The sequence below is a fragment of the Symphalangus syndactylus genome, chromosome 14 (genome assembly GCF_028878055.3).
Source record: "Symphalangus syndactylus isolate Jambi chromosome 14, NHGRI_mSymSyn1-v2.1_pri, whole genome shotgun sequence".
In the NCBI taxonomy this organism is placed as follows: domain Eukaryota; kingdom Metazoa; phylum Chordata; class Mammalia; order Primates; family Hylobatidae; genus Symphalangus; species Symphalangus syndactylus.
Window position 1 is genome coordinate 108536674 of NC_072436.2, and position 21830 is coordinate 108558503.

At 38.8% G+C, this 21830-nt stretch overlaps 1 protein-coding gene across 21 annotated transcripts in view; it reads right to left on the bottom strand.

The window, feature by feature from the left end:
• ATF7IP2 (activating transcription factor 7 interacting protein 2) overlaps positions 1 to 21830 on the bottom strand; it is a 132221-nt gene that overhangs the window by 63143 nt on the left and 47248 nt on the right. For 6 of the 21 annotated variants that reach the window (XM_063618222.1, XM_063618211.1, XM_063618218.1 and 3 more), the window contains one exon: positions 3104 to 3142. The exons of 14 other annotated variants lie outside the window; for them this stretch is intronic. The gene's annotated coding sequence lies outside the window, so the exon portion shown is untranslated. Of the gene's footprint in view, positions 1 to 3103; positions 3145 to 21830 lie in introns of those variants that run through there. One more of the 21 variants, XM_055240991.2, reaches the window with a different exon arrangement.

A 21830-nucleotide genomic window follows, 5' to 3' on the forward strand; every position in this document is an offset into this window, starting at 1 on the left:
GTTTTGGCTATTGTGGTCCCTTGAATTTCCATATGAATTTTAGGATCAGATTATCAATTTCTGCCTAGTATGAGTGTGCTGTTGTTCCCTACCACTATTGTTCAGCTGTCTCTTTCTTTAACTATAGTAATATTTAATGAATCTGGGTGGCCCAGTGTCCAGTGCATGCATATTTAGGATTGTTATATCCTCTTGTTGAATTGATCCCTTTATCATTAAATAATGATCATGTTTGTCTTTCTTTACTGCTTTTGATTTAAAGCTAATTGTATGTGAGATATGTATAGCTGCTCCTGCTCAATTTTGGTTTCCATTGCACAGAATATCTTTTTCTACCCCTTCAACTTGAGTCTAAATGTGTCTTACCATGTAAGATGTTTCTCATAAGCAGCATATATGTGGTTGATGGGTTTTGAAAATCCATTCCATCAATCTCTCTTTTCAGTGGAGCTTTTCATCCATTCAGATTCAATGTTAATATGAGAGGTTTTGATCCTGTCACATTATCGATTATTACCTAGTTGTTGTATAAAGTCTTTCCTTGTTTTCCTCGTCTTTGTGGTATAATGGAATTACATTGTGTTGCCATTTGATTCCTTTCTCTTCTTCCTTTATGTGATTGTTTTATATGACCTCTGATTCTTATACTTTCATGAGGTTTCATTTCTAGTTTTAATTTGTAACTTCTGTGGGTACGTAAGATACTTTGATACGGAAATGTAATGTGTAATAATCACATTGGTAAATGGGGTATCTATCCCCTGAAGCATTTATCCTTTGTGTTACAAACAATCCAATTATAGTCTTAGTTACTTTTAAATGCACAACTAAATTATTGATGACTATAGTCACCCAGTTGTGCAATTAAATACTAGGTTACTAGGTCTTAATTCATTCTAACTACTTTTTTTTTTTTTTTTTTTTTGAGACAGAGTCTTGCTCTGTTGCCCAGGCTGGAGTGCAATGGTGTGATCTTGGCTCACTGCAACCTCTGCCTACTGGGTTCATGTGATTCTGCTGCCTCAGCCTCCTGAGTAGCTGGGATTACAGGTGCCCATCACTACCACAACAGGCTAACTTTTGTATTTTTTAGTAGAGAGGCAGTTTCACCATGTTGGCCAGGCTGGTCTTGAACTCCTGGCCTCAGGTGATCCACCTGCCTTGGCCTCCCAAAGTGCTAGGATCACAGGTGTAAGCCACTGTGTCTGGCCCATTCTAACTAATTTTTATACCCATTAACCACCCTCACCTTCTTCCCCAACACAAAATACCTTTCCCAGCCTATGGTAACCATCCTTCTATTCTCACCATAAATTCAAATGTTTTAATTTTTAGCTCCCACAAATAAGTGAGAACGTAAGTGTGTCTTTCTGTGCCTGGCTTATTTCACTGAAGATAATGACCTCTAGATCCATCCACGTTGTTGCAAATGACAGATCTCATTCTTTTTCATGGTTGAATGGTATTCTATTGTGTATATGTACCACATTTTCTTTATCCATTTATGTGCTGATGAGCACTTAGGTTGTTTCCGAATCTTGGCTATTGTGAACAGTGCTGCAATAAACATCAAATTGCAGATATTCCTTTGATATACTGATTTCCTTTCATTTGGGTATATATTCAGCAGCGGGATTTCTGGATTGCATGGTAGCTCTATTTTTAGTTTTTTAAGGGACCTCCAAACTGGTCTCCATACTGGTTGTACAAATTTACATCCCAGTCAACAATGTACAAGGATTCCCTTTCTACACATCCTCACCATCATTTCATATTACCTGTCTTTTGAATAAAAGCTATTTTAAATGAGGTGTGATATCTCACTGTAGCTTTCATTTGCATTTTGTTGATGATCAATGATGTTAGGCAGCTATTCACATGCCTGTTTTCCATTTGTTATCTCTCCTTTTGAGAAATGTCTATTCAGGTATTACCACTGTATAATTGGATTACTAGATTCTTTCCTACAGAGTTGTATGAGCTTCTTATATTCTGGTTATTAATGCCATGTCAAACATGTAGTTTACAAATATTTTCTCCCATTCTGTACCTTGTCTCTTTACTTTGTAGATTGTTTCCTTTGCTGTGCAGAAGCTTAACTTGAAGTGATCCAATTTGTCCATTTTTCATTTGGTTACCAATGCTTAAGAAAATTCTTTTGCCCAGAACAATGTCCTAGACAGTTTCCCCAATGACTTCTTCTAGTAGTTTCAGTTGGGGGTCTTAGATTTAAGTAATCCATTTTGCCTTTTTATATACAGTGAGAGATAACAGATCTAATTTCATTCTTCTGTATGTGAATATCCAGTTTTCCCAGCACCATTTATCGAAGAGACTGTCTTCTCGCAAATGTTTGTTCTTGACATCTTTGTCAAACGTGAGCTCACCCACTGTAGGTATATGGATTTGTTTCTGGGATATCTATTCTGTTCTACTGTTTGGTCTGTTTTTATGCTAGTACCATGCTGTTTTGGTTACTATAGCTCTGCAGTATAACTTCAAGTAAGGTAATGTGATTCCTTCAGTTTTCTTCTTTTTGTTCAGAATAGTGTTGGCTATTCTCACTCTTCTGTGGTTCCACACTAATTTTAGGATTGTTTTCTCTATTTCTGTGAAGAATGTCATCGATGCTTTGATAGGGACTGCACTGAATCTGCAGACTGCTTTAAGTAGTATAAATATTTTAACAATATCAATTTTTCTAATCCATAAACATGAAATATCTTTCAATTTTTTTGTATCCTCTTCAATTTCTTTCATCAGTGTTTTACAGTCTTCATTGTAGGTATCTTTCACATCTTCAGTTAGTTACTAGGTATTTAATTTTAAGAGAGGTAACAATCACTACAGCTCGGCTCTCAGAAAGCCACATTCCTAGGAAAAAGGGAAGAGTACTACATCGAGGGAACATCCCGTGGGACAAAAGAATCTGAACAACAGTATTGACCCCTAAAGCTTTCCTCTGACAGAGCCTACCCAAATGGGAAGGAACTAGAAAACCACCTCTGGTAATATGACAAAACAAGGTTCCTTAACATCCCCCCCATCAACACACACACACACACACACACACACACACACACACACAATCACACTAGCTCACCAGCAGTGGATCCAAACCAAGAAGAAATCCCTGAATTACCTGAAAAAGAATTCAGACGGTCAGTTATCAAGCTAATCAAGGAGGCACCAGAGAAAAGTGAAGCCCAATTTAAGGAAATCAGAAAAATCATACAAGAAATAAGGGGAGAAATCTTCAGTGAAATAGCATAAATAAAAAACAATCAAAACTTCAGGAAATAATGGACACATTTAAAGAAATGCAAAATGCTCTGGAAAGTCTCAGCAACAGAATTGAACAAGCAGAAGAAAACTTTAGAGCTTGAAGACAAGGTTTTTGAATTAACCTAATCCAACAAAGACAAAGAAAAAAGAATAAGAAAATATGAACAAAGCCTCCAAGAAGTCTGAGATTCTGTTAAACAACCAAACCTAAGAATAATCAGCATTCCTGAGGAAGAAGAGAAAGCTAAAAGTTTAGAAAACATATTTGGGAGAATAATCAAGGAAAACTTCCCAGGCCTTGTTAAAAACCTATATATCCAAATACAATAAGCTCAAAGAACACCTGGGAAATTCATCGCAAAAAGAGCATCACCTAGGCACACTGGCATCAGATTATCTAAAGTTGAGATGAAGGAAAGAATCTTATGAGCTGTAAGGCAAAAGCACCAGATAATCTATAAAGGAAAACCTATCTTATGTAAGGAAAACCTATCTTATGTAATCTATAAAGGAAAACCTATCTTATGTAAGGTATGTAAGGCAAAAGCACCAGGTAATCTATAAATGAAAACCTATCAGATAAACAGCAGATTTCTCGGCAAACCCTTCCAGCTTGAAGGATTTGGGGCCCTATCTTCAGCCTCCTTAACAAAACAATGATCAGCTAAGAGTTTTGTATCCAGCAAAACTAAGCTTCATAAATTAAGGAAACATACAGTCTTTTTCAGACAAACAAATGATGAGTGAATTCATCACTACCAAGCTAACACTGTAAAAACTGCTATAAGGAGCTCTAAATCTTGAAACATATCTTGGAAACACATCAAAACAGAACCTCTTTAAAGCATAAATCTCACAGGACCTATAAAGCAAAAATACAATAAACAAACAAAAAACCAAGGTATAAAGGCAACAAACAGCATGATGAACAGAATAGTACCTCATAACTAAACACTAACTGTATTAGTCAATTTTCATGCTGCTGATAAAGACATACCTGAGACTGGGAAGAAAAAGAGGTTTAATTGGACTTACAATTCCACATGGCTGGGGATGTCTCAGAACCATGGTGGGAGGCGAAATGCACTTCTGACATGGAGGTGGCAAGAGAAAAATGAGGAAGCAGCAAAAGCGGAAACCCCTGATAAACCCATCAGATCTCATGAGACTTATTCACTATCATGAGAACAGCATGGGAAAGACTGGCCCCCATGTTTCAATTACCTCCCCCTTGGTCCCTCCCACAACACATGCGAATTCTGGGAGATACAATTCAAGTTGAGATTTTAGTACAGACACAGCCAAACCATATCATTAACATTAAATGTAAATGGCCTAAATGCTCCACTTAAAAGACACGGATTTGCAGAATGGATAAGAATTCACAAACCAACTATCTCCTGCTTTGAAGAGACTCATCTAACACATAAGGGCTCACATAAGCTTAGGGTAAAGGGGTGGAAAAAGATATTCTATGCAAATGAATATCAAAAGCGAGCAGGAGTAGCTGTTCTTAGATAAAACAAACTTTAAAGCAACAGCACTTAAAAAAGACAAAGAGGGACATTATATAATGATAAAAAGCATTATCCAACAGAAAAATATCACAATCCTAAATATATAAGTACCTAACACTGGAGCTCCCAAACTGATAAAACAATTACTACTAAACTTAAGAAATGAGATAGACAGCAACACAATAATAGTAAGGGACTTCAACTCCACTGACAGCACTAGACAGGTCATTAAGACAGAAAGTCAACAAAGAAACAATGGATTTAAACTATACCCTGAAACAAATGGACTCAACAGATATTTACAGAACATTCTACCCAACAACTGCAGAATATACATTCTATTCATTACACATGGAACTTTCTCCAAGGTAGACCATATGACAGGCTACAAAACAAGCCTCAATAAATTTAATAAAACTGAAATTATATCAAGCACTCTCTCAGACCATAGTGGAAAAAAACTGGAAATCAACTCCAAAAGGAACCTTCAAAACCAGGCAAACACACAGAAATTAAATAACCTGCTCCTGAATGATCATTGGGTCAACAATGGAATCAAGATGGAAATTAAAAAGTTCTTCAAACTGAATGACAATAGAGATACAACCTATAAAACTTCCGAGATATAGCAAAGGCGGTACTAGGAGGAAAGTTCATAGCCCTAAATGCCTAAATCAAAAAGTCTGAAAGAGCAAAAACAGACAATCTAAGGTCACGTCTCAAGGAACTAGAGAAACAAGAACAAACCAAACCCAAACACAGCACAAGAAAGAATATAACTAAGACCAGAGCAGAGCTAAATGAAATTGAAACAAAAAAAAAATACAAAAGATAAATGAGTTAATGGGTGCAGCAAACCAATATGTCACATGTATACCTATGTAACAAACCTGTACATTGTGCACATGTACCCTAGAACTTAAAAGTATAATAATAAAAACAAACAATCAAAAAAAAGATAAATGAAACAAAAAGCTGGTTATTTGAAAAGGTTAATAAAATTAATAGGCCATTAGTAAGATTAACCAAGAAAAGCTGAGGAAAAAAAAAACCAAATAAGCTCAATTAGAAACAAAATGGGAGATATTACAAATGACACCAAAGAGATATAAAAGATCATTCAAGGCTAATTCAACACCTTTACGCATATAAACTAGAAAACCTAGAGGAGATGGATAAATTCCCAGAAAGATATAACCCTCCTGGCTTAAATAAGGAAGAAGCAGATACCCTGCAAGACCAGTAACATGCAGTGAGATTGACATGGCAATTAAAAAATTGCCAACATAGGCCAGGCGCAGTGGCTCACACCTGTAATCCCAGCACTTTGAGAGTCCAAGGTGGGTGGATCACCAGAGGTCAGGAGTTCAAACCAGCCTGGCCAACATGGTGAAACCACATCTCTACTAAAAATATAAAATTAGCCGGGAATGGTGGCATGCGCCTGTAATCCCAGCTACTTTGGAGGCTGAGGCAGGAGAATTGCTTGAGCCAAGACTGTGCCACTACACTCCAGCCCGGGCGACACACCCAGACTCTGTCTCAAAAAAACAAAACAAAACAACAACAACTACAAAAAAAACAAAAAACAAACAAAAAAAAAACAAAAAAAGGCCCAGTACCAGACAGATTCACAGCTGAATCATACCAGGCATTCAAAGAAAAATTGGTACCAATCCTGACTCTATTCCAAAAGATAGAGACAGAGGGAATCCTCCCTAAATCATTCTATGAAGCCGGTGTCACCCTAATACAAAAACCAGCAAAGAACATAATCAAAACAGGAAACTACAGAACAATATCCCTGATGAACATAGATGCAAAAATCCTTAACAAAATCCTTAACTAGCTAACTGAATCCAACAACATAACAAAAAGATAACCCACCATGATCAAGTGGGTTTCATACCAGAAATGCAGGGGTGGTTTCACATATGCAATTCAATAAATGTGATACACCACATAACAAGAATTAAAAACAAAAATTACACAATTATCTCTAAATAAACACAGAAAAAGGATTCAACAAAATCCAGCATCCCTTTATGATTAAAATGTTCAGCAAAGTTGGCATACAGAGGACATACCTCAATGTAATAAAAGCCATCTATGACAAATCCACAGCCAACATAATACTAAATGAAGAAAAGTTGAAAGCATTCCCTCTGAGAAATGAAACAAGACAAGGATGCCCACTCTCACCACTTCTCTTCCTAGCCAGAGCAATCAGACAAGAGAAAGAAATAAAGGGCATCCAAATTGATAAAGAGGAAGTCAAACTGTCACTGTGTGCTGATGATGTGACTGTATACCTAGAAAACCCTAAAGATTCCTCCAAAAAGCTCCCAAACTAACAAAAGAACTCAGCAAAGTTTCTGGATACAAAATTACTGTACACAAATCAGTAGCTCTCCTATACACCAGCAGCAACCAAGCTGAGAAACAAATCCAGAACTCAATGCCTTTTACAATAGCTGGGGAAAAAAAAAAAACAAAACAAAAACGAAACAAAACAAAAAAAACAACTTAGGAATATACCTAACCAAGGAGTCAAAAGACCTCTACAAGGAAAGCTACAAAACACTGCTGAAAGAAATCATAGATGACACAAACAAATGGAAACACATCCCCTGCTCATGGAGGGGTAGAGACAATACCGTGAAAATGACCACACTGCCAAGGGCAATGTAAAAATTCAATGCAATTCCCATCAAAATACCACCATCTTCTTCACAAAACTAGAAAAAAGAATCCTAAATTCATATGGAACCAAAAAAGAGCCTGTATAGCCAAAGCAAGACTAAGCAAAAAGAACATATCTGGAGGCATCACATTACCTGATTTCAGACTACATTATAAGGCCATAGTCACCAAAAACAGCATGCTACTGGTATAAAAATAGGCACAAAGACCAATGGAACAGGATAGAGAACTGAGAAAATCAAATACTTACAGTCAACTGAGCTTTGACACAGCAAACAAAAACAGAGTGGGGAAAGGGCACTCTATTCAACAAATGGTGTTGGGATAACTGGCAAGCCACATCTCTCAACTTAGACAAAAATCAACTCAAGATGGATCAAGGAGGCTGGGCGCGTTGGCTCACGCCTGTAATCCCAGCACTTTGGGAGGCCCAGGCAGGCGGACCACGAGGTCAGGAGATCAAGATCATCGTGGCTAACACTGTGAAACCCTATTAAAAACACAAAAAATTAGCTGGGTGTGGTTGCAGGCACCTGTAGTCCCAGCTACTCAGGAGGCTGAGGCAGGAGAATGGTGTGAACCCGGGAGGCGGAGCTTGCAGTGAGCGGAGATCATGCCACTGCACTCCAGCCTGGGCGACAGAGCAAGCCTCCGTCTCGATAAAAAAAAAAAAAAAAAAAAAAAAAGATGGATCAAGGATTTAAATCTAAGACCTGAAACTATAAAAATTCTAGAAGATAACATCAGAAAAACCCTTCTAGATGTAAGATATAATAAATTCCTTTTCAAAGGTTTAGCTTGTTAACTTTCTTATTCTTTGTTCTCAAAGTCAACTTTCTTGTTCTCCATGCCTCCTTGCCCCAATTACTGTAAAAAACCTTCCTATCAGCTCTAATCAATAACTCACATCTGTTCCCTTGGTTGCTCACTCTGTACCCATTCTACCCTTTGAAACCACATGTCCCACCACTGTAACTCACATCCCCCTTCCCTTCCTTATTTGGGAAAATATCCACAAATAGCCAATCAGGTCAACTTAGAATGTGTAGTCCGACCTGCCTACCCCCCATCCATGGGAGATGGATACAGATGTAGGGGAACAAGAATAAAAACCCTTTCCCTCCTTTGTTCAGTGTGCTCTTGTGATTGTGATTGACACCAGCAGCACCCTTCTGCAGAAGTAAATTGCCTTGCTGGGAAAACTTTTGCCTGAGTGCTGGTTTCACTTTGCGACACCGAGCATTTATCGCCAACATAGACATTGACTTAGGCAAGGATTTCATGAACAAAAACCCAAAAGCAAATGCAACAAAAACAAAGATGTATAGGCAGGACTTAATTAAACTAAAGAGCTTCTGCACAGAAAGAGGAAGAGTCAGCAGAGTAAACAGATAACCCACAGAGTGGGAGAAAATCTTTATAACCTATACATCCAACAAAGGACTAATATGTAGAATCTACAAGGCACTCAAACAAATTAGCAAGAAAAAAAACAAATAATCCCATCAAAAAGTGGGCTAACGAAATGAACGGGCAATTCTCAAAAGAAGATATACAAATGGCCAACAAACATATGAAAAAATGCTCATCACCACTAATAATTAGGGAAATGCAAATCAAAACCACAGTGCAATACCACCTTACCCCTGCAAGAATGGCCATAATCAAAAAGTCAAAAAATAATAGATGTTGGTGTGGATGTGGTGTAAATGGAACACTTCTATGCTGCTGGTGGGAATGTAAACTAGTACAACCATCATGGAAAACAGTGTGGCAACTCCTTAAAGAACTAAAAGTAGAACTACCATTTGACCCGGCAATCCCACTATTGGGTATCCACCTAGAGGAAAAGTAGTCATTATACAAAAAAGATACTTGCAAAGGCATATTTATAGCAGCACAATTCACAATTGCAGAAATATGGAACCAGCCCAAATGCCCATTAATCAACAAGTGCATAAAGAAATTGTGGTATAAGCTGGGCATGGTGGCTCACACCTGTAATCCCAGCACTTTGGGAGGCCAAGGCAGGTGGATCACGAGGTCAGGAAATCAAGATCAACATGGCCAACATGGTGAAACCCCACCTCTACTAAAAATACAAAAATTAGCTGGGCATGGTGGCACATGCCTGTAGTCCCAGCTACTTGGGAGGCTGAGGCTGGAGAATCGCTTGAACCCAGGAGGCTGAGGTTGCAGTGAGCCAAGATCGTGCCACTGCACTCCAGCCTGGTGACAGAGCGAGACTCTGTCTAGAAAGAGACAGAGACAGAGAGAGACAGAGAGAAAAGAAAAGAAAGAAGTAACTCAAGAGTAGAAAACCAAACATTGGATGTTCTCACTCACAAGTGGGAGCTAAGCCATGAGAATGTAAAGGCATAAGTGATACAGTGAACTATGGGGACTCAGGGGAAAGGGCGATGAGGGATAAAAGACCACAAATTGGGTTCAGTGTATAGTGCTCGGGTGATGGGTACACCAAAATCTCACAAATCACCACTGAAGAACTTATGTAACCAAGTAACACCTGTTCCTGAATAATCTACAGAAATAAAAAATTTTAAAATAATCTTATTTGTCAATATTATAAATGAGACTATTTTGATTTCCTTTACATATCATTCACTGTTAGCATATAGAAATGTTACTAAATTTTGTATGGTGATTTTGCATACTGCAACTTTACTCAATTTATCAGTATTACTAGTTTTGGTGGATTGTTTAGGAGTTTCCAAATATAAGATCTTATCATCTGTAAATAAGGACAATTTGACTTCTTCCTTCCCAATTTGCATGCCCCTTATTTCTCCTGATTCACCTAGCTAGGACTTCTAGTACTATGTTCAGTAACTGTGGTGAAAACGGGCAGCCTTGTTGTGTTCCAGATCTCAAACCAAAGGTTTGCAGTTTTTTTGCAGTTTTTCCCCATTCAGTATGATACTAACTGTGGTCTGTCATATATGGCTTTTATTATGTTGAGATACATTCCTTCTATACCCGGTTTCTTGGGTTATCATGTAGGGAAGTTGAATGTTATCAAATGCATTTTCAGCATCAAATGAAATGACCATATTTTTGTCCTTCATTTTGTTGATATAATGTATCACATTGATAGCTAGCACATGTTGAAGCCAGGTGAAATCCTACTTAGTCATGATTAATAATCTTTTTCATGCATTGTTAAATTTAGTTTTCTACCATTTTGCTGATTTTTACATCAATACTCATCAGAGACATTGGTCTGTAGTTCTATTTATTTTTATGTGTTTTTGTCTGGTTTTGGTATTGGGTAACCTCATGGAATGAGTTTTTAAGTATTCCCTCCTCATCTATTTTTCAAAATGATTTCAGTAGGATTGGTATTACTTCTTTAAATATTCAGTAGAATTCAGCAGTGAAGCAATTAGGGTGCAGGCTTTTCTTTGCTGGGCAATGTTTTATTATGGCTTTTATGTCATTACTTGTTACTGGTCTGTTCAGGTTTTGGATTTCTTAATGTTTCAATCTTCGTAGGTTGTATGTGCCTAGGAATGTATCCATTTCCTCTAGGTTTTCCAATTTATTGGCCTATAGTTGCTCATAGTAGCCACAAATGATGCTTTGAATTTCTGAGGTATTCTTTTTCCTAGTCTGCATAAATGTTTGCTTTATATTTAAAAAAACTAACTTTTCATTTCATTGATCTTTTGTTTCTTCTGCAATGATCTTTATTACTTCTTTTCTTTTACTACTTTTGTGTTTGGTTTGCTCTTGCTTTTCTAGTTCTTTAAGATGCATCAATAGGTTAATTATTTTAAGTTGGCTGGGCACAGTGGTTCAGGCCTGTAATTCCAGCACTTTGGAAGGCAGAGGTAAGTGGACAGCTTGAGCCCAGGAGATCAAGACCAGCCCAAGCAACATGGGAAAACCCCATCCCTACAAAATATAAAAAATTAGTCAAGGGTGGTGGTGCACGCCTGTAGTCCCAGCTACTCGAGAGGCTGAGATGGGAGGATTGCTTGATCCTGTGGAGGTTGAGGCTGTGGTGAGCCATGATTGCATCACTGCACTCCAGCCTGAGTGACAGAGTAAAATATTCTATGAAAAAAATTATTTGAAGCTTTTCTTTTTTTTTTTTTTTGAGACAGATTCTCGCTCTGTCGCCCAGGTTGGAGTGTAGTGGCATGATCTCAGCTCACTGCAACCTCCACCTCCTGGGTTCAAGCAGTTCTCCTGTTTCAGCCTCCTGAGTAGCTGGGATTACAGGCATGTGCCACCACACCCAGCTAGTTTGTTTTTAGTACAGATGGGGTTTTACCATGTTGGTCAGGCTGGTCACGAACTCCTGACTTCAAGTGAAAGCTTCTGTTAGTACAAATCTACATAGGGGGACCAACTTGGTGCCAGGACCCACTGCCACTTACAGGCTGGGGTAATTGTAGGTCTGGGGAGGAGGGATCTACGTGGTATGGCTTGCTGCCTGGGAGGATGTTGATAAAGATATTCCTGTGGTCAGGTGGTTTGGCCTTTTTGTCCAGCAGGATGTGGTAAGAATGTTCCTTGGGCCTTTGTCCAGCAGGATGTGATAAGAATGTTCCTGTGGTCAGGTGGTTAGGCAGGATGTTTCTCATGACCCAAGCCTCTGTGGAATGTTTCACTCTAAGCAAGTTCTGCAAAATGGTGTGGGGGCTTACAAAACGATGCAGCTTGGACTAACAGCTTCCATTCAGCCACCTTGCTCTGCCCTTCCAGGTGTCTTCACAATGATGAATATTAACTTTTTTTTTTTTTTTGAGATGGAGTTTTGCTGTTGTTGCCCAGGCTGGAGGACAATGGTGTGATCTCAGCTCACTGCAACCTCTGCCTCTTGGGTTCAAGCAATTCTCCTGCCTCAGTCTCCTGAGTAGCTGGATTACTGGCACCCACCACCAGACTCGGCTAATTTTTTCTATTTTTTTTTTAGTAGAGACCGGGTTTCACCATGTTGGCCAGGCTGGTCTTGAACTCCTGACCTCAGGCAATCCACCCACCTCAGCCTCCCAAAGTGCTGAGATTACAGGCATGAGCCACGGCGCCCAGCCAAATATTGACCTTTCATTAAGATGTTTAGGATTTGAGGATTTATTGTAGGGAGGGTCTACTTACTGGTGATGAATTCCCTCACCATTTGCTTCTGTAAGAAAAACTATTTCTCCTTCATTTATGAAGCTTAATCTAGTTGGATATAAAATTCCTGGTTCACCAGTTTTTTTTCTTTCAGCGCTTTGACAATCCCATCCCATCCCATCCCATTCTGACTTGTAAGGTTACTTCTGGTTGGGCCCAGGGGTTCACACTTGTAATACCAGCACCTTGGGAGGCCAAAGTGGGCCGTTTACTTGAGTCCAGGAGTTCAAGACCAGCCTGGTCAATGTGAGGAAATCCTGTCACTACTAAAAATACAAAAAAATTATCTGGTCATGGTGGCACACGCTTGTAGTCCCAGCTGGAGGCAGTGCCATGAGAATTGCTTGAACCTGAAGGTGGAGATTGCAGTAAGCCATGATCATGCCACCGCACACTATCCTGGGCAACACAGTGAGACTCTGTCTCAAAAAATAAAAAAAAAGGCTGGGCAGAGTGGCTAACACCTATAATACCAGCACTTTGGGAGGCCAAGGTGGGTGGATCATTTAAAGTCAGGAGTTCGAGACCGGCCCGGCCAACATGGTGAAACCCAGTCTCTACTAAAAATCAGCCAAGTCTGGGGGCACACACCTGTAATCCCAGCTACTTGGGAGGCTGAGGCAGGAGAATCGCTTGAACCTGGGAGGCGGAGGTTGCAGTGAGCAGAGATCGCACCACTTCACTCCAGCGTGGGTGACAGAGTGAGACTCTGTCTCAAAAAAAAAAACAAAAGATTACTGTTGACAAGTACACTATTCGTCTAATGAGGTTTCTTTTATAGGTGATTAGACACTTTTCTCTTGCTGATTTTATAATTCTTTCCTTCACCTTGACTTGAGACAGTCTGATGACTATATAGCATTAAACCCATGTTGCAACATATTTTCCTAGGAATCATTAGGCCTCATGTATCTAAGATGTCTAAATCTCTTGCTAGACTAGGGAGGTTTTCATTAATTATTTCCTGAAAAAGATTACTTAAATATTTGCTTTTTCTTTCCCTTTGGAAATACTGTTAATTCATTAGTTCTGCGGCTTTACGCAGTCTTGTATGTTTCAAAGGCCTTCTTCCTTCTTATATATTCTTTATTTTTATCTGACTAGGTTAATTCAAAAGATTATTTCTTCTGCTTTGGCTACTCTATACTTGAAGCTTTCAAATGCATTCCAAAATTCCTTCAATGAATTTTTCATTGCCATAAAGTTCTGTTTGGTTTTATGAAAAGATATCTATTTCCTTGGCAAATTTCTCATTCATATCCTAAACTGATTTTCCGACTTCTTTGTATGGGTTTTCAGATTTCCCTTGCATTTCATTAAGTTTCCTTAAAAACATTTTGAGCTCTTCAGCATTTCACTTATCATTTTTGGTTAGAATCCGTTGCTAAGGAATTCCTATGTTCCTTTGAGGGGGTGTTATAATACCTTATTTTTTCATGCTTCCTGTAACTTTATGCTTATTTCTGCACATCCAGAGACACATTTGCTTCTTGCTATTATTAAATGTATTTTCACTAGGACAGGAGTTTTTTTTTCTTGAGGTTGTGACTTTGCTTCTGGACGAGTTCAGTGGTGAAAACTCTTATTATTTCCTTGGTTCTAAAAAGCCTTAGTGTGGTGGTTTTCTCAAATGCCAGTCGTAGTAGCAGTGTACCAGGTAGGTGAGCAGGTTCACAACCTCCTGAGTAGCCAGCATGGTATGGACAATTCTGGTAATACGAAGTCATGAGAACTCACCTCATACTCCTGAGCCTGGTGCATTTGTGTCACATGTTGTAATAAGCTATGTGGGCTGACCGCCAGGCCAGTAGGTGGCACTTACAGTTAAGAGCCAGCTGCAGTGGTAGCAGGATTTATACCTGACATCCATTAACCTGGAAAATCACTAATCTCCACACAAACATCACTAGACAGATGGAAACAGAAAAATCAAATATTGGACTGAAATTGAGCTTTAAACCAAATGAGCCTAACACTCATTCATAGAACATTCTACCTGCAGAATATACAGTCTTCTCATTAGCACATGGAACATTCTCCAAGTCAGACCATTAGACCACAAAACAAGACTCAACTTTTTTTTTTTTTTTTTTTGAGAAAGGGTCTCTCTGTGCTGATGAGGCTGGTCTCGAACTCCTCACCTCAAGCAATCCTGCTGCCTCGGCCTCCCAAAATGCTGGGACTACAAGGGAAGCCACCGTACCTGGCTGTGGGCAAATTTTTAAAAAACCAAAATCAGGCCAGACATAGTCACGCATGCCTGTAATCCCAGCACTTTGGGAGGCTGAGTGGGAGGATCACTTGAGCTCAGGAGTTTGAGACTAGTCTGGCAACATGGTGAAACACTGTTTCTACAAAAAAGTACAAAAATTAGCCAAGCATGGTGGCACATGCCTGTAGTCCCAGCTAGTTGGGAGGCTGAGGTGGAAGAATCACTTGAGCCCAGGAGGTTAAGGCTGCAGTAAGTAAAAAATCACGCCACTGCTCTCCAGCCTGGGTGACAGAGTAAGAACTTGTCTCATAACAAAACAAAACAAAACAAAAATCAAAATCATATCAAGTATCTTCTCAGACCGCAGCAGAGTAAAACTAGAAATCAATGCCAAGAGAATCTTCAGAACTATAAAAATATATGGAAATTCAACATGCTTCTGAACTATCACTGAGTCATTGAAAAAATGAGTTACAGGTATTAAGAACATTTGAGACAAATGAAAACAGAAAAACGACATACTAAAACCTCTGGGATATAGCAAAGGCAGTGCTTAGAGATAAGTTTACGGCATTCAACGACTCCATCAAAAAAATAGTTCAAAAATTAAAAATTTTACATTGTAACTCAAGAGACTAGAAAAATAATTAAGCTAAAAATTAGCAAAAGAAATAAAGGTCACAGCAGAACTAAATGAAATAGAGACCAAAAAGAAGTATCAATAAAACAAAAAGTTGGTTCTCTGAAAATTTAAACAAAATTGGAAAACTACTACCTAAACCAACCAAAAAGAGATAAGGTCCAAATAAACAAAATCAGAAATTAAGAAGGACACATTACAGCTGATTCCACAGAAATACAAAATAACAACAGAGACTATTATGAACAACTATACACTGACAAACAGGAAACCCTAAGGGAAATGGATAAAATACTACAAACATACAACCTCCCAAGCCTTAACCAAGAAGAAACAGAAATCTTGAAAAGATGAATAATTAGTGAGACTGAATCAATAAAAAAAAAAAAAAGACTCTCCCAACAACAAAAAAGCCCAGAACCAGATGGATTCACAGCTGAATTCTACCATACAAAGCTGAACTAATACCAATCCTCTTGAAACTATTCAAAAAAAAGAGGAAAAAAAAAGGAGGGGATTCTTCCTAACACATTCTATGAAGCTAGTATCACTTTGATATCAAAACCAAACAAGGACAAAGCAAAGAAACTACAGACCAATATCCCTGATAAACATAAATGAAATAATCCTAAACAACATACTAGCAAACTGAATCTAACAGCACATAAAAAAGATAATAGGCCAGGCACAGTGGCTCATGCCTGTAATGCCAGGACTGTGGGAGGCCGAGGTGGGCGGATCACAAGGTCAGGAGTTCGAGACCAGCCTGGCCAACATGGTGAAACCCCGTCTTTACTAAAAATACAAAAAAATTAGCCAGGCATGGTGGTGCCACGCCTGTAATCCCAGGTACTCGGGATGCCGGGGCAGGAGAATCGCTTGAAACTGGGAGGTGGAGGTTGCAGTGAGCCGAGATCACACCATTGCACTCCAGCTTGGGCAACAAGAACAAAACTTCATCTCAAAAATAAATAAATAAAAATAAACCATAATTCAAGTGGGTTTTATACCAAGGATGCAAGGATGGTTCTACACACGCAAATCAATAAATGTGATTTATCACAACTAAGAACAAAAACCATATGATCTCAATACATGCACATAAAGCATTTCATAAAATTTAGCATCCCTTCATGACAAAACCCCCAATAAACTAGGCATAGCATGAACATAGCTAAGGCCAGGTGTGGTGGCTCATGCCTATATTCCCAGCACTTTGGGAGGCAGAGGCGGGAGGATCATCTGAGGTCAAGAGTTCGAGACCAGCCTGGCCACGACATGGCGAAACCCTGTCTCTACTGAAAATACAAAATTTAGTTGGGCATGGTAGAGGGCACCTGTAATCTCAGCTACTCAGGAGGCTGAGGCATAAGAATCACTTGAACCCAGGAGATGGGGGTTGCAGTGAGCCAAGATCATGCCACTGCACTCCAACCTCGCAACAGAGCAAGACTGTCTCAAAAAAAACAAAACAAAACAAAAAAGGAAGGAACATAGCTAAAGATAATAAAGGCCATAAGGCCATATACAACAAACCCACAGCCAAAATCATACTAAATCAAGAAAGGTTGAAAGAATCCCCTCTAAGAACTTGAAAAAACCAAAGATGCCCACTTTCACCACTTCTATTCAACATACTACTATATATCCTGGCCATAGCAATCAGGCAAGAGAGAGAAAGAAAAGGGAAATAGGAAATCAGTGTATCTGTATGCTGATGATATATGATCTTATGTCTAGAAAATCCTAAAGACTTTTCCAAAAAACTCTTAATTTGATAAACAAATTAAGTTTCAGGATGCAAAAATCAACACACTGCTGGGCACAGTGGCTAATGCCTGTAATCTCAACACTTTGGGATGCCAAGGCGGGTGGATTTCCTGAGGTTAGGAGTTCAAGACCAGCCTGACCAACATGGTGAAACCTCATCTCTACTAAAAATACAAAAATTAGCCAGGCGTGGTGGCGGGCGCCTGTAATCCCAGCTACTTGGGAGGCTGAGGCAGGAGAATGGCTTGAGCCCAGGCGATGGAAGTTGCAGTGAGCCGAGATTATGCCACTGCACTCCAGCCTGGCTGACAGAGTAAGACTCTGTCTCAAAAAAAAATAAATAAAATAATCAACAAATAAAAATGTGTAGCATTTCTATATACCAATAACAATCAAACTGGGAGCCAAATCAGAAGGCAATTTCATTTATCATAGCTACAAAACATAAAATAAAATACTCAGGAATATTTTTAACCAAGGAGGTCAAAGACCTCCTATACAAGAAAAACTACAAAACACTGACAAAAGAAATTGTAGCTGACACAAATGGAAAAATATCCCATGCTCACTGATCAGGAGAATTAATATTGTTAAAATGGCCATACTGCCCAAAGCAATCTACAAATTCAATGCATTCACTATCAAAATACCAATGTCATTCTTCACTGAATTACAAAAAACGGTCTTGAAATTCACATGGAACCAAGAGATCCCAAATAGCCAAAGCAATCCTAAGCTAAAACAATAAAGCTGAAGATACTGGATTACCTGACTTCTAACAATATTATAATACAAAGCTGATGGTAATCAAAACAGTATAACAATGTATAGAAATAGACATACAGATCAACTGAACAGAGAACCCAGAAATAAAGCCACATATCTACAGCCAAGTGATCTTTGACAAAGTTGACAAGAATATATGCTGCAGAAAGGACACACTCTTTTCAATAAATGGTGCTGGGAAAACTGGATTAACATATGTATAAGAATGAAACTGAATCCCTATCTCTTACCATACTTAAAAATAAACTCTCCTTAAATTTACACAGCAAAGAAAAATCATAAATTTCTCCCAAGCCAGCTGCAATTTTCATAAGGAGTGTGTTGAATTTGTAGATCAATTTAGTATTACTATTTTTTCATTTAAGATTATAGTTATTATTTATGAATTTCAATAATACCGTTGTATAATTTTCCAAGTATACAGCATATTGTTACTGACTACTCAGGTTTTGCACAATAGAACAATAGATCTTTTTTTTTTTTTTTTTTTTTTTAGTCCGAGTTTTGCTCTTGTTGCCCAGGCTGGAGTGCAATGGCACAATCTCAGCTCACTGCAAACTCTGCCTCCTGGGTCCAAGCGATTCTCCTGCCTCAGCCTCCTGAGTAGCTGGGATTACAGGCATGCACCACCACGCCCAGCTAATTTTGTATTTTTAGTAAAGATGGGGTTTCTCCATGTTGGTCAGGCTGGTCTTGAACTCCTGACCTCAGGTGATCTGCCTGCCTTGGCCTCCCAAAGTGCTGGGATTACAGGCGTGAGCCACCACACCTGGCCAGACCTCTTGAACATATTTCCCTAAATGAAATTCTATATCCTTTGACCAGTATCTATCCAACCCCACCCCCCAGCTGTATAATCACCTTTCTATTCCTTCCTTAAATGAGTCTTAGATTCGAAAAATTAGTGACGTCATACAGTATTTGTCTGTGTCTACATTATTTCACTTAACACAATGTTCAGGTTTATTCATGTTCTTGCAAATGACAGGCAAAATAGTATTCCATTATGTACATATACCACATTTTCTTCATTCATTCCTTGATAAACAGGTTGATTCTGTATCTACTGTGAATAATGCTGCAATAAACATGTGAGTGCAAGTATCTCTTCAATATAATGATTTAATATCCTTTAGATATACATCCAATAAGAAGATTCCTGGATCATAGGTATATTTTTAATTTTTTTGAACTTCTAAAAAATAATAATGGCTATACTAATTCATGTTTCCATGAACTGTGTGCAAGAGTTCCCTTTTCTCTACATTTTTGCCAACATTTGTTATTTATTGTTTTTTTTTTGGAGACGGAGTCTTGCTCCGTTGCCCAGACTAGAGTGCAGTGGCGCAATCTTGGCTCACTACAACCTCCGCCTCCCGGATTCTCCTGCCTCAGCCCAAGTAGCTGGGATTACAGGTGTCCACTACCGCACCCAGCTAATTTTTGTATTTTTAGTAGAGATGGGGTTTCGCCGTCTTGGCCAGGCTGGTCTCAAAACTCCTGACCTCATGATCCACCCACCTCAGCCTCCCAAAGTGCTGGGATTACAGGCCTGAGCCACCATGCCCAGTCTTATCTTTTATTTTTGGTAAGTCATCCTAACAGGTGTGAGATGTGATATTTCATAGTGGTTTTAATTGACATTTCCATGAATATTAGCGATGTGCACTTTAGCCATTTGTACGTCTTCTTTTGAAAAACATCTCTTCAGGTCCTTTGCCTTTTTTTTTTTTTCTTGAAATGAGGTCTCACTCTGTCACCCAGGTTGCAGGGCAGTGGCACAATCTCAGCTCACTACAACTTCCACCTCTCAGGCTCACGCAATCCTCTCACCTCAGCCTACTGAGTAGCCGAAACCACTGGCGTGCACCTAATTTCCTGCAGAGACGGGGTTTTGCCATGTTGCCCAGGCTGGTCTCAAACTCCTAAGCTCAAATGATTCACCCACTTTGGCCTCCCAAAGTCCTGAGATTGTAGGCATGAGCCACCACGCCCAGCCCATTTTCTTTTGAGGCACAGTCTCTCTGTGGCCCAGGCTGGAATGCAATTGCACAATCTTAGCTCACTGTAACCTTGAATTCATTTTTTAATTGGCTTATTTGTTTTCTTGTTATTTGAGTTCCTCATATATTTTGGAAGAATTAATACTGCTAAAATGACTACACTACCCAAAGCACTTTATAGAGACAATGCAATCCCTATAACAATTCCAATGACACTTTTCATAGAAATCAAAAATACAATCGTAAAATGGATAATTTTTGTGGAACCACAGAAGAGTCCAAAAAGCCAAAGCAATCTTAAGCAAAAAGAATAAAGTGGAGTGATCACACTAGACAATTTCAAAATATACCACAAAGCTACAGTAAACAAAACAGTACAGTATTGGGATAAAAACAGACACATAACCAATGGAACAGAATAGAGAACTCAGAAATAAAATCCACAGATTTATATTAAATTGATTTTCAACCAAATGGCAAAACATACAATTTGGAAAGAACAGTTGCTTTGATAAATGGTGCTGCATAAACGGAATATCTACATGCAAAAGAAACTAGGCAGTATCTCACGCCACATACAAAAATCAACTTTAAATGCACTACTACAAAGTTAAATGTAGGCTGGGCATGGTAGCTCATGCCTGTAATCCTAGCACTTTGGGAGGTCAAAGCAGGAGGACTGCTTGAGCCCAGGAGTTTGAGACCATCCTGGGCAATACAAGGAAATCTTGTCACTATAAAAATCTTAAAAAAAAACTTTTTTTTTAATTAGTCAGGCACAGTGTCACGTGCCTCTTGTCCCAGCTACTGGGACAAGCTGAAGCAGGAGCATCACCTGAGCCCAGGAGGTGGAGGCTGCAGTGAGTCAAGATCAAGCACTCCATCCTGCGAGACAGTGAGACACTGTCTCAATTAAAACAAACAAACAAACAAAAAAAACAGGCTGAGGTACAACAATCGTTTCAATCCAGGAGGCAGAGGCTGCAGTGAGCCAAGATCATGCCACTGCACTCCAGCATGGGCCACAGAGCGAGACTGCATCTCAAAAAAAAGAAAACAAACTTATATGTAAGACCCAAAACTGTAAAACTACTGGAAACACAGGGAAAATCTCCATGACGGTCTGCACAATGACCTTTTTTAGATATGACCCCGACAGCATAGGGAACGAAGGCAAAAATAGACCACTAGAATTATATATGAAACTTAAAAACTTCTGTACGGGAAGAAAACAATCAACAGAATGAGGAGCCAATGTATGAAATGGGAGAAAATATTTGCAAACCATACATCTGATCGGGGTTAATATCCAAAATATATGAGTCCTCTGGCTAGATGAACATGGGATTATCTTTCCATTTACTTATTTCTTTCAACATTTTGCAGTTTTCAGAGTATGTGTTTTGTACTACTTTTTGATGCTATTATATATGTTTTCCTCAATTTCAGTTTTGGATTCCTCTTTGCAAGTATATGGAAATAAAACAGATTTATGTACACTGATCTTCCATCCTTCAACTTTGTTGAACTGGCTTTTATCTTTAATGGTTTGTGAATCTCTTAGAATTTTCTACATATTAAATCATGTTATCTGTATATAATGTTTTACTTCTCCCTTTCCAATTTCGACGCTTTTATTATTTGAAAAAAAAAAAAAAAATGGGCTTCATTTCCCCGACTAGATCCTCCAGTACAATGCTGAATAGAAATGCTAGGAGGGGTCATCTTGTTCCTGAATTAGCAGGAAAACCTCCAATCCTCCAATACGA